Here is a 13,577-nt window from a genome sequence, read left to right as displayed (position 1 = left end):
GGATACTGTTGGCGGGGACGACCGACCAGGTGTGAGCCACGGTGGCAGGGCCTCCGGCACTGAGTCTGACCCTGTGATGCAGAAGGGTGGGACAGAGAAGAGGAGAGCTGTCGTCATTGGGGACTCTATAGTCCGGGGAGCAGACAGGAGATTTTGTGGACGTGAGAAGGACATTGGGGACTCTATAGTCAGGGGAGCAGACAGGAGATTTTGTGGACGTGAGAAGGACGCATGGTTTGTTGCCTCCCGGGTGCCAGGGTCCGGCATGTCTCTGACCGGGTGCACGACATCCTGGTACGAGAGGGAAAGCAACCAGAAGTCGTGATACATGTTGGGACCAACGACATAGGCAGGAAGAGGGATGAGGTCCTGAAGTGTGAGATTCGGGAACTAGGCAGAAGGCTGAAGAACAGGACCTCAAGGGTGACGTTCTCAGGATTGCTGCCAGTGCTACGTGACAGAGATGGTAAGAATTGGAGAAGATGGCAGTTGAATGCGTGGCTGAGGAGTTGGTGCAGGGAGCAGGGTTTCAGATTTTGAGATCATTGGGATCTCTTCTGGGGAAGGTGGGACCTGTACAGATTGGATAGGTTGCACCTGAACTCAAGGGGGAGCAATATCCTTGCAGGTAGGTTTGCTAGCATGGTCCGGGAGGGTTTAAACTAATTTGCGAGGGGGATGGGACCCAGAGCGATAGAGCAGTGAAAGAAGTGCATGGAGTAAAGCCAGATCTAACATACAGAGAGGCTTTGAGGAAAGAGAAGCAGAATAAACGGTGTAAAGACAGTAAGGTAGAAGGGCTGAAATGTGTGTACCTCAATGCGAGAAGCATCAGGAACAACTGAGAGCTTGGATACATACATGGAATTATGATGTAGTGGCCATTACAGAGACTTGGCTGGCACTAGGGCAGGAATGGATTCTCAATATCCCTGGATTTCAGTGCTTTAAAAGGGATAGAGAGGGCGGAAAAAGGGGAGGAGGGGTGGCATTACTGGTCAGGGATACTATTACAGCTACAGAAAGAGTGGGTAATGTAGCAGGATCCTCTTTTGAGTTAATATGGGTGGAAGTCAGGAACAGGAAGGGAGCAGTTACTCTACTGGGGGTATTCTATAGGCCCCCTGGTAGCAGCAGAGATACAGAGGAGCAGATTGGGAGGCAGATTTTGGAAAGGTGGGAAAATAACAGGGTTGTTATCATGGGTGACTTTAACTTCCCTAATATTGATTGGTACCTGATTAGTTCCAGGGGTTTAGATGGGGCAGAGTTTGTTAAGTACGTCCAGGATGGATTCCTGTCACAGTATGTGGACAGGCCGACCAGGGGGAATGCCATACTAGATCTACTGGGTCAGGTCACAGATCTCTCAGTAGGTGAACATCTGGGGAACAGTGAACACCGCTCCCTGGCCTTTAGTATTATCATGGAAAAGGATAGAATCAGAGAGGACAGGAAAATTTTTAATTGGGGAAAGGCAAATTATGAGGCTATAAGGCTAGAACTTGCGGGTGTGAATTGGGATGATGTTTTTGCAGGGAAATGTACTATGGATATGTGGTCGATGTTTAGAGATCTCTTGCGGGATGTTAGGGATAAATTTGTCCTGGTGAGGAAGATAAAGAATGGTAGGGTGAATGAACCATGGGTGACAAGTGAGGTGGAAAATTTAGTCAGGTGGAAGAAGGCAGCATACATGAGGTCTAGGAAGCAAGGATCAGATGGGTCTATTGAGGAATATAGGGAAGCAAGAAAGGAGCTTAAGAAGGGGCTGAGAAGAGCAAGAAGGGGGCATGAGAAGGCCTTGGTGAGTAGAGTAAAGGAAAACCCCAAGGCATTCTTCAATTATGTGAAGAAAAAAAGGATGACAGGAGTGAAGGTAGGACCAATTAGAGATAAAGGTGGGAAGATGTGCCTGGAGGCTGTGTAAGTGAGTGAGGTCCTCAATAAAGACTTCTCCTCCGTATTCACTAATGAGAGGGAACTTGATGATGGTGAGGACAATATGAGTGAGGTTGATGTTCTGGAGCATGTTGATATTAAGGGAGAGGAGGTGTTGGAGTTGTTAAAATACATTAAGACAGGTAAGTCCCCGGGACCTGACGGAATATTCCCCAGGCTGCTCCACGAGGCGAGAGAAGAGATTGCTGAGCCTCTGGCTAGGATCTTTATGTCCTCGTTGTCCACGGGAATGGTACCAGAGGATTGGAGGGAAGCGAATGTTGTCCGCTTGTTCAAAAAAGGTAGTAGGGAGTGTCCGGGTAATTATAGACCAGTGAGCCTTACGTCTGTGGTGGGAAAGCTGTTGGAAAAGATTCTTAGAGATAGGATCTATAGACATTTAGAGAATCATGGTCTTATCAGGAATAGTCAGCATGGCTTTGTGAAGGGCAGATTGTGTCTAACAAGCCTGATAGAGTTCTTTGAGGACGTGACCAAGCATATAGATGAGGGTAGTGCAGTGAATGTGATCTATATGGATTTTAGTAAGGCATTTGACAAGGTTCCACACGGTAGGCTTATTCAGAAAGTTAGAAGGCATGGGATCCAGGGAAGTTTGGCCAGGTGGATTCAGAATTGACTTGCCTGCAGAAGGCATAGGGTGGTGGTGGAGGGTGTACATTCAGATTGGAGGATTGTGACGAGTGCTGTCCCACAAGGATCTGTTCTGGGACCTCTACTTTTCGTGATTTTTATTAACGACCTGGATGTGGGGGTAGAAGGCTGGGTTGTCAAGTTTGCAGATGACACAAAGGTTGGTGGTGTTGTAGATAGTGTAGAGGATTGTCAAAGATTGCAGAAAAACATTGATAGGATGCAGAAGTGGGATGAGAAGTGGCAGATGGAGTTCAACCCGGAGAAGTGTGAGGTAGTACACTTTGGAAGGACAAACTCCAAGGCAGAGTACAAAGTAAATGGCAGGATACTTGGTAGTGTGGAGGAGCAGAGAGATCTCGAGGTACATGTCCACAGATCCCTGAAAGTTGCCTCACAGGTGGATAGGGTAGTTAAGAAAGCTTATGGGATGTTAGCTTTCATAAGTCGAGGGATAGAGTTTAAGAGTCACGGTGTAGCTCTATAAAACTCTGGTTAGGCCACACTTGGAGTACTGTGTCCATTTCTGGTCACCTCACTATAGGAAGGATGTTGAAGCATTGGAAAGGGTACAGAGGAGATTTACCAGGATGCTGCCTGGTTTAGAAAGTATGCATTATGATCAGAGATTAAGGGAGCTAGGGCTTTACTCTTCGGAGAGAAGGAGGATGAGAGGAGACATGACAGAGGTGTACAAGATAATAAGAGGAATAGATAGAGTGGATAGCCAGCGCCTCTTCCCCAGGGCACCACTGCTCAATACAAGAGGACATGGCTTTAAGGTAAGGGGTGGGATGTTCAAGGGGGATATTAGAGCAAGGTTTTTTACTCAGAGAGTGGCTGGTGCGTGGAATGCACTGCCTGAGTCAGTGGTGGAGGCAGATACACTAGTGAAGTTTAAGAGACTACTAGACAGGTATATGGAGGAATTTAAGGTGGGGGCTCATATGGGAGGCAGGGTTTGAGGGTCGCGTTCTATTTGCCACTCTCCTATCCTCCAGTACTATTCCCAAGGACAATGAGGACATAAAGATCCTAGCCAGTTGTCTCTTCCCTTGCCTCGTGTAGCAGCCTGGGGAATATTCCATCAGGCACCGGGGACTTATCTGTCCTAATGTATTTTAACAACTCCAACACCTCCTCTCCCTTAATATCAACATGCTCCAGAACATCAACCTCACTCATATTGTCCTCACCGTCATCAAGCTCCCTCTCATTGGTGAATACCGAAGAGAAGTATTCATTGAGGACCTCGCTCACTTCCACAGCCTCCAGGCACATCTTCCCACCTTTATCTCTAATTGGTCCTACCTTCACTCCTGTCATCCTTTTGTTCTTCACATAATTGAAGAATGCCTTGGGGTTTTCCTTTACCCTACTTGCCAAGGCCCTCTCATTCCCCCTTCTTGCTCTTCTCAGCCCCTTCTTAAACTACTTTCTTGCTACCGTATATTCCTCAATAGACCCATCTGATCCCTGCTTTCTAAACCTCATGTATGCTGCCTTCTTCCACCTGACTGGATTTTCCACCTCACTTGTCACCCATGGTTCCTTCACCCTACCATTCTTTATCTTCCTCACTGGGACAAATTTATCCCTTACAACCTGCAAGAGATCTCTAAATATCGACCGCATGTCCATAGTACATTTCCCTGCAAAAACATCATCCCAATTCACACCCACAAGTTACCCTTCTCCAATTAAAAACGTTCCTGTCCTCTCTGATTCTATCCTTTTCCATGATAATGCTAAAGGCCAGGGAGTGGTGGTCACTGTCCCCCAGATGCTCACCCACTGAGAGATCTGTGACCTGACCCGGTTCATTAACTAATACCAGATCTAGTATGGCATTCCCCCTAGTCGGCCTGTCCACATACTGTGACAGGAATCCATCCTGGACACACTTAACAGACTCTGCCCCATCTAAACCCTTGGAACTAATCAGGTGCCAATCAATATTAGGGAAGTTAAGGTCACCCATGATAACAACCCTGTTATTTTTGCTCCTTTCCAAAATCTGCCTCCCAATCTGCTCCTCTGTATCTCTGCTGCTACCAGGGGGCCTATATAATACCCCCAGTAGAGTAACTGCTCCCTTCCTGTTCCTGACTTCTACCCAGACTGACTCAAAAGAGGATCCTGCTACATCACCCACCCTTTCTGTAGCTGTAATGGTATCCCTGACCAGTAATGCCACCCCTCCTCCCCTTTTTCCACCCTCTCTATCCCTTTTAAAGCACTGAAATCCAGGAATATTGAGAATCTATTCCTGCCCCGGTGCCAGCCAAGTCTCTGTAATGGCCACCACATCATAATTCCATGTATGTATCCAAGCTCTCAGTTCATCACCTTTGTTCCAGATGCTTCTTGCATTGAGGTACACACATTTCAGCCCTTCTACCTTACTGTCTTTACACCGTTTATTCTGCTTCTCTTTCCTCAAAGTCTCTCTATATGTTAGATCTGGCTTTACTCCATGCACTTCTTTCACTGCTCTATCGCTCCGGTCCCATCCCGCTTGCAAATTAGTTTAAACCCTCCTGAGCCATGCTAGCAGAGTGATGGGCCAGAAGGTCTGTTTCTGTAGTCTTGAGTCTGTAACCAGCTCTGAAGGGACAGGAACGGCATGGTGGTGGACTGAAAGATCTGTTTCTGTGGTGTTGTGTCTTTGACTGTTTCTAACAGGAACAGCACGGCAGGGTGATGGTCAAAGGATCTGTTTCTCTGCTCAGTTGTCTATCACTGATTGTAAAGTGCCACAAGCAGGAGACTGTTGTGCTGAATGGCCTGTTCCTGTGTGGTGGTGTCCCTGCCTCACTCTGATGGCACAGGAACGACAGGATGATGGGCTGAATGGCCTGTTGCTGTGTGGTGGTGTCCCTGTCTCGCTCTAATGGGACAGGAATGGCAGGATGATCGGCCGAAGAGCCTTTTTCTTTGTAATAGTGTCTGGGACTGACTAACAGAAGAGGAACGTTGGGATGATAGGGTGACAGGTCTTTTCCTCTACTGTAATGTCTGTGACTGACTCTAACGGGATGGGTCAGCCAGGATGATGTGCTGAAGAGCTTATTTCTTTGCAATCCTGTCTGGGACTGATTAACGGGAGAGGACCATCCAGGATGATGGGCCTAAGGGTCTGGTTATGTGCTGTGGTGTCTGCGACTCACTCTAATGGGACAGAAACAGTGAAATCATGGACCGAGCGGTTTGTTTCTGTGCTGTAGTGTCTGTGACTGACTCTAGATGAACAGGTCCTGCCGGATGACAGGTGTCTGTCGTGCCTTAGCGAACCTGTTCTTTTTATCCCCCTGCTGGGGTATCGCCTGTCCATCAAACTTCAAACAGTTCAGGTTCAAAGCAACCGGTCTGTCACTATTCTGAATTGTGTCTCTTTTCGTTATCTCTCCCCTCTCTCATTAACATTTTGAACGTTTCTCCCTTTTGTCTCCCTTATCTCTTTCATCAGCATCAATTTTCTGATAACTTGGTTTTTTGTCACACTACATAAAAACTTACCACTGACATCTCCTCTGTACCTACTGCCAAGCACCTTAAAACTGTGTCCTGTCATGTTAGCCATAAATCGAGGTACTTTCTCCACCTGCATGCAATCAAATTCAGTACTAATCTTAAATTCTTCTATGTTATCATCTTAAGCAGATTAAAATGCACAACCTGTCCTCACTTTGCTATGAGTGTCATTCTCTCAGTAATGGTCTAATTGTCAGAAACACTCCCTGTAATTTACCCCGTGCTTCTGATTGTTTGTGTTATGAGTGACTGCGGGAGTGGGAATTTTCAACGCCTTGTAATGATTTGGATGAAAATCAGGATGTAGACAGTAAGTCAATGTCTAACCAGATTTGTGTTTTTATTTATTTCAGGAGGAAGCTTATCAGAACAGGAGATAGGACCTGCTCCTTTACGGATTTGTAAAATAGTTCAGAATTCCAGTTTATCACTGGCGGTTCAATATTTATAGAATTAGTGACGATGTCCAGGAATTGTCAGTGACAGATGAGGCCCTACTGGTTGAAAAATTCATTCACTCCTATTTGTTGAACACAGTGCTGAGAGAAACACTTCATGATATTAATAGAGGTAAAACTTACAAAGATTCATTTCTCCTTGTTTATGAAACATGATTGTTATAATTTGAAGCAAGGATTGTCTGTAATAACGGACTGAAGGGGAACTGAAGTTTATTCCACATCAGCCACACTGTCATGGTCAGCTGGAGATGTTAGACCCTGAACACACCAGCACAGGGTCACAATGCAACCAAAACACGGGACTGGCAGATAAACCACAGTGTCCGGATCCCAGGCACACTGCACTAACATGTCAAGGCATGAGTTTGAATCCTACCAGAAGAGCTGGGAAATTAATACTGATCTGATGATATTATAGGGAATAAAAGCAGGTATCAGTGTGGTCACCGGGATTGTCAGAAAAATACACAAGTTTTGTGCTGAGTGCAGACTCTCATTGACGCAGGTCTTCCCCCTTCAGCATCCACAACTCTGACTGTTGTAAGAGGGGGAAGAGTGGAGCAGGAGTGACAGGAGAATCTATCGACGTGAATAGGACACCCGAATAGTATGTTGCCTCCTCGGTGCCAGAGTCAGGGATGTGTCGGATTGTGTCTGCAGCATTTTAGAGAGTGAGGGAAAACAGCTGGATATGTTGGTACATTTGGGACCAATTACATGGGAAGTAAAAGCAAAGGTGTACTGAAAATAGAATTTGGAGATCTTGCCAGAAAGCTGAGAAGCAGTACATCCAGGTTTGTGCAACACACATCAAAGTTGCTGGTGAAGCAGCAGGCCAGGCAGCATCTCCAGGAAGAGGTACAGTCGATGTTTCGGGCCGAAACCCTTTGTCAGGACCAACTGAAGGAAGAGCTAGTAAGAGATTTGAAAGTGAGAGGGGGAGGGGGAGATGCGAAATGATAGGAGAAGACAGGAGGGGGAGGGATGGAGCCAAGAGCTGGACAGGTGATTGGCAAAAGGGATATGAGTGGATCATAGGACAGGAGGCTCAGGGAGAAGGAAAAGGGAGAGGGGGGAAAAACCCAGAGGATGGGCAAAGGGTATATTCAGAGGAACAGAGAGAGAAAAAGGAGAGTGAGAGAAAGAATGTGTGTATATAAATAACGGATGGGGTACGAGGGGGAGGTGGGGCATTAGTGGAAGTTAGAGAAGTCGATGTTCATGCCATCAGGTTGGAGGCTACCCAGACGGAGTATAAGATGTTGTTCCGCACCCCTGAGTGTGGCTTCATCTTTACAGTAGAGGAGGCCATGGATAGACATGTCAGAATGGGAATGGGACGTGGAATTAAAATGTGTGGCCACTCAGCTTGATAATAACCCAGCCACCTAAAACAAAAAACATACATCTTGTGATGTTCCCGACAGTCCACTAGCACACCTTTAGCAAGATGATCTTTTCTTTGCACCCTCAAATGAATGCAGGTTGTTGACGTCAACTTCACCCTCTGTCAATGTGAGGGCAATTGTTCCAGTTCAACCAGTAAAGCCGAAACAAGAGACAACCTTACTGCACCACAACACAGTCTTAAAGTCTGTGCTTGTATCACACCCAAACATTTTAAGGTTGAAGATGAAGCTGATCTATAAACCACACAGACATAATCAAGAACAGATCAAATTAAACAAACATAAATAGTCAACAAAGATTTTGTGTTGCACCCAAGAATACCCACATAGATACCTGAGGAGATTTAATGCTCCTTTACATTTTTCAATTATCTTACGGATATGGTGCTTCCATGTCAGCTTATTATCCATCCACTCGCCTGGAAATCTTACCACTGACACTTCCTCAAGAGCTTAAACATATAATTTCAAATCAAGTGTAAGTCTAGTAATCCTGCTTGTAAAACACGTAACATGTTTTAGCGACTGAAAGCTCAAATCCTCAACTATTTGCCCACTGTTTTTTTCAAAATTAAGTGCAATGGTGAACAATAGCCAGATCGTAAATGCTGATCAAGTCAACTAGTTCCCAAAGAGAACTCTGATAGGGCCATCAGATGGTTCACTGCTGCTCAGTGATAGAACACACACAAAAAAAAACACACTTGAGCAGTGTGGAGGATTACCGGAGGCTCAGGAAGAACATGACGGGGCAACAGTACTTCGAGGCAACTCCTGGGCAGGACACGGGACTCACCTCCATGGAAGCAAGGACAGGAAGGGACAGACCCAACCGCAGGGTAACAGCAATCGGCCTGGCTTACCCGACGGAGGCAAGGGACAGAACCAATGGCAGGGTAACGGCAATCGGCCTGGCTTACCCGATGGAGGCAAGGGACAGAACCAACTGCAGGGTAACGGTAATCAGCCTGGCTTACCCGACGGAGGCAAAGGACAGGAAGGGAGCTAGGTCCGGGGTGGCTCCAAGACTCGAGGCAGCCGGTAACCTCGGCGGGCTATGGTACAGCTAAATCCATATCCCGATGACTGCACTAGCCTTCCACCAGTGGGTTGCTCCAAGGGAAAACTGACAAGACAAACCAGCTGCCGACACTCGAACCCAAGGTTACTTACATTCCAAGCACCAAGATGGGAATCAGGTAGCTATGATTAAACCAACCGAAACAAGGGACAGCTGGAAGACCTGGAGTCCTGAGTCCACGAACCGGACCGTGAACCGGAATGCAGACTTCATGGACTGGACCATGACAGGAACAGCTTAGTCAAGGATGGGGTGATCAGCACAGATGGACAAATTATACCTCCACTACCCGACATTAATTGAAAATGCATCCTATTTACAGTAAAATTGAAATTATTACCTCTAATCTATAACTCAGAATGAGAATCAGATTTATTATCACCATGTCATGAAATTTGTTAACATAGCAGCAGCAGTTCAATGCAATACATAATCTAACAGAGAGAGAAAAAAAAAACGTAATAATAAATAAACAAGTAATTCAATTATGAATAGATTATAAAAATGTGCAAAACCAAAAATACTGTATATTAAAAAAGTGAGGTCGTGTCCAAAGCTTCAATGTCCATTCAGGAATCGGATGGCAGAGGGGAAGAAGCTGTTCCTGAACCGCTGAGTGTGTGCCTTCAGGCTTCTGTACCTCCTACCTGATGGTAACAGTGAGAAAAGGGCATGCCCTGGGTGCTGAGGTCCTTAATAATAAAGCTACATAACCTGCATATAGTGATTACCCACTAGAGTACCCATCTCAGAGAAAATATCATTAATCATAATATTAAATAAAGAAGGGCTACAAATACTACAAATTCTCTGTCTCACAGAAACACAAACATAACATGCCCACCCATACCTGCGCAGTCCGTCCAAATAAAAACACTCAGAAAAATTATACAATCTCCTTCTCACTCCTAATTTTCAAAGTTAAATCAAAAGTCCTTCCTTCCATAACATATCATTTCCCTTTTCAGTATCAAAAAATACTGCTATTACAACATCTTTATTTAACTGTGCTTTCCTAATATCATCTTCCAAACCTAAAACTGAACCCAATGTCATCCTACCCTTCCAAAATCCACTCTAATAAAACGCTATTATCACCACTCTTTCCAAAATATAACTCAAGCACTCGATTACCATACGTTCCATCAGTTTACATAAATGAGACATTAACAATATCGGCCCATAACTAGAAGCATCAGACAGGGACCTCCCAGGTTTTAGAATAGGCACTACAGCTGCCATTTTCCACGAGGAAAGTAGACGACCTAACCTCCAAACATGATTCAAAAATTTAATATTTTCTCAAGAGAGAATTATATACATTTACAATTACATATATCATTGTTTCCTGGGGACACCTGACCTGCATGAATAATTGATTTCTTAAATTCCTACAAAGAAACTCTACATCAGTGATATTATCATTGGTACAGCTGACTTCCAACACCTCTGGGTATTCACTTAGAGACATATTCCTACATTGTTTAACTTCTTCACTTAAATGATGCTGATTATGAATCTCAGCAAATGGCCCAGTTAATAACACAACCGTCCCTGTTTCAGTAACAATCATTTTGCCGTCATTAATCAATACTGGAATATTATGATCTCTACAAATCCCCCCATTTTCTAAATCATACCCCAAACATCTCCAAGTTTAATATCCCTTCCAATATTATCTCCATATAACCTCCAGTAAATCATGCCTTCCCCACCATGGCCTGGGCCATTTTCTTCTTAATAAGAGACTGATGCATCATCATAAAAACTTACATTTCTCCCAATTTGCTTTACCAAATACTCTACCTCCTGCAAGAGGCTTCCTGTCCCTGATAGACATCCAAACTCAAGCTCATAAAGACAAGAAGGCTGAATGACGTTCATATTAACTAATCACCGTCTGAGTTCTCATTTGACCGACAGGCACCTCAGCCAGTGACAGAAGGGGACAGTGTTGGGTCTGAGCTACGATAGGCTGGTGGAAATCTGCCCCATGTTCAGTCCCTCCTCTTCTGCTCCATTGCCATGGCAGATTTCAGCGAGTTGCTGCTGTCGGTAGTCGCCAACCTCGGTGTCCATAAGGACGGGTGTGGTTCTCCTTCGAAGCCTCGGTGAGTCGGTTCCAGCGATGTTTGTGGTTGCTGAGGAAAAATATTTTTGCAAGTAGCAAGCCACATGACTACAACTCCCAGAAGGCCCCGCAGATGACACAGAAGTCGGGGGTATTGTGGAGAGTCTGGAGAGTTGTCAGGGATTACTGCGGGAAATAGATCGGATGCAGAACTGGGAAGGGAAGTGGCAGATGGAGTTCAGCACAGATACTTGTGACGTGGTTCATTTTGGCAGGTCAAATCTGAACACAGAATGTAACATTAATGGTAAGATTCTTGGGCAGTGTGGAGGGTCAGAGAGATCTTGGGGTTCCGTGTCCATTCGGCACTCAAATCTGCTGCACAGGTTGGCAGTGTTGTCAAGAAGACATCTGTTGTGATGGTCTTCATCAACCGTGAGACTGAGCTCAAGAGCCGAGAGGCAATGTTGAAGCTATATAAGACATTAGTTAGACCCCACTTGGAGTACTGTGTTCAATTCTGGTCACATCACTACAGGAAGGATGTGGATACTATAGAGAGAGTGCAGAGGAGATTAACAAGGATCTTGCCTGGATTGGAGAGCATGCCTTATGAGAATAGGTTGAGTGAACTCGTCTTTTTCTCCTTGGAGCAACGGAGGATGAGGGGTGACCTGATAGAGGTGTATAAGATGATCACAGGCTTTGACCATGTGGATAGTCAGAGGCATTTTCCCAGGATTGAAATGAACAAGAAGGGGCACAGTTTGAAGGTGCTTGGAAATAGGTATGGAAGGGGATGTCAGGGGTATGTTTTTCACACAGAGAGTTGTGGGTGCATGGAATGCACTGCTGGCGGCAGTGGTGGCGGTAGATACAATAGGATATTTTAAGAGACTCTTTGATAGGTACATGGAGCTTAGAAACATCGAGGACTATGCGCTAGGGAAATCCTAGCCAGATTCTGGGGTAGGTTACTGGTCAACACAACATTGTGGGTCGAGGGGCCTGTAATGTGCTGTAGATTTCTATGTTCGATGTCAAAGGCAGGCAGATGGATTAGTTTAAATGGACACCAGGACAGCAGGGAAATGTTGGGCCAAAGGGCCTGTGTCAGTGCTGTAAGAGAGGGGTTCTGTCCCAAACATTGACTCTATTCCCCTCAATAGATGCTGCCTTGAAAGCTTCTTGAAAAGGTTTGCTTCGTATTCTATACAAAGGATGTTTTGTGCTGGAAGATGGCAGAGGAGATTCACCATGATTGCGAGGACCACAAATCATAGGAGCAGAAGTAGGCCATTCAGCCCATTGAGTTTGCCGCCTTTCCATTGTGGCTGATCCCGGATAGCACTCAACCCCTTATAACTGCCTTCTCACCATATCCTTCGATGCCCTGACTGATCAGGATACGATCAACTTCTGCCTTAATTATACCCACACAATTGGCCTCTACCGCAGTCTGTGGCAGAGCATTCCACAGATCTAGTACAATCTGGCTAATAATAAAAATCCACCTTACCTCTGTTTGAAAAAGTGGCCCTTCATCTTTGTGGAAGTGCCCTCTAGATCTTGATAGCCCCACCATATGAAATATCCTCTCCTCATCCACCCTATCTGGCCCTTTCAACATTCACAAAATGCTGGCGGAATGCAGCAGGCCAGGCAGCATCTATAGGAAGAAGTACAGTTGACGTTTCGGGTCGAGACCCTTCGTCCGGGCGAATGGGAAAAAGAGATAGTAAGGAAAGAAACAGCAAAAATAATTTGTGTCCGGGAATTCTCAAACACAACACATCTCTGTCCGGATATTTAAGGAGTGACCAAATACTTCTATTGAAACACCAATATATCAGTTGTTGATCCTTGGAGATGAAGAAGTATTTCATCCCAGATGAAAACGTGCTTTGTGTCTGAAATTTTTTCAATGTAAATCAGTGAGATTCACTGGAGCCAGGGAGCTGAGAACACACCAGCATTTGTTCATTTGTTCTTCAACTGCATTGATTGTACCAGGAATTCATTACATCTGAAATCTGACTTGACGAGTTGACAGAAAACTGTGGGAAGTGATTCATGCACTCAGCCCAACTGCAGGCAGACCACAGAGTTCACACTGGGGAGATTCCATTCACCTACTCAAACTTTGGGAAGGGATTCACTCAGTCATCTGACGGAGTAGCACACCGGTTCATACTGGGGAGAGGCCGTGTGCTTTATCAGACTGTGAGAAGGGTTATACTCGGTCATCTAATCTGAAGGGACATCAGTCAGCGCGCGCTAGAGAGAGACTGTTCACTTGTTCTGTAAGTGTAAAGGGATTCACTCAATCATCTGACCTACTGGTACATCAGCGAGTTCACACGGGGGAAATATCGTTCAACTGCTCTGATTGTGGGAAGGGATTCACTGGATCATTTGACCTAGAG

At 45.4% G+C, this 13,577-nt stretch overlaps 1 long non-coding RNA gene across 2 annotated transcripts in view; it reads left to right on the top strand.

Moving 5' to 3' along the window:
* Window positions 1–6,851, top strand: part of LOC140196937 (uncharacterized) — a 29,693-nt gene extending 22,842 nt beyond the window's left edge. For both annotated transcript variants that reach the window (XR_011885836.1, XR_011885835.1), the window contains one exon: window positions 6,483–6,851. This is a non-coding gene — a long non-coding RNA (uncharacterized lncRNA). The remainder of the gene's footprint in view (window positions 1–6,482) is intronic.
* The last annotated feature ends 6,726 nt before the right edge of the window (window positions 6,852–13,577 follow it).

Source organism: Mobula birostris, chromosome 4 (genome assembly GCF_030028105.1).
Source record: "Mobula birostris isolate sMobBir1 chromosome 4, sMobBir1.hap1, whole genome shotgun sequence".
In the NCBI taxonomy this organism is placed as follows: Eukaryota; Metazoa; Chordata; class Chondrichthyes; order Myliobatiformes; family Myliobatidae; genus Mobula; species Mobula birostris.
This window is presented reverse-complemented; position numbering and strand designations above follow the sequence as displayed.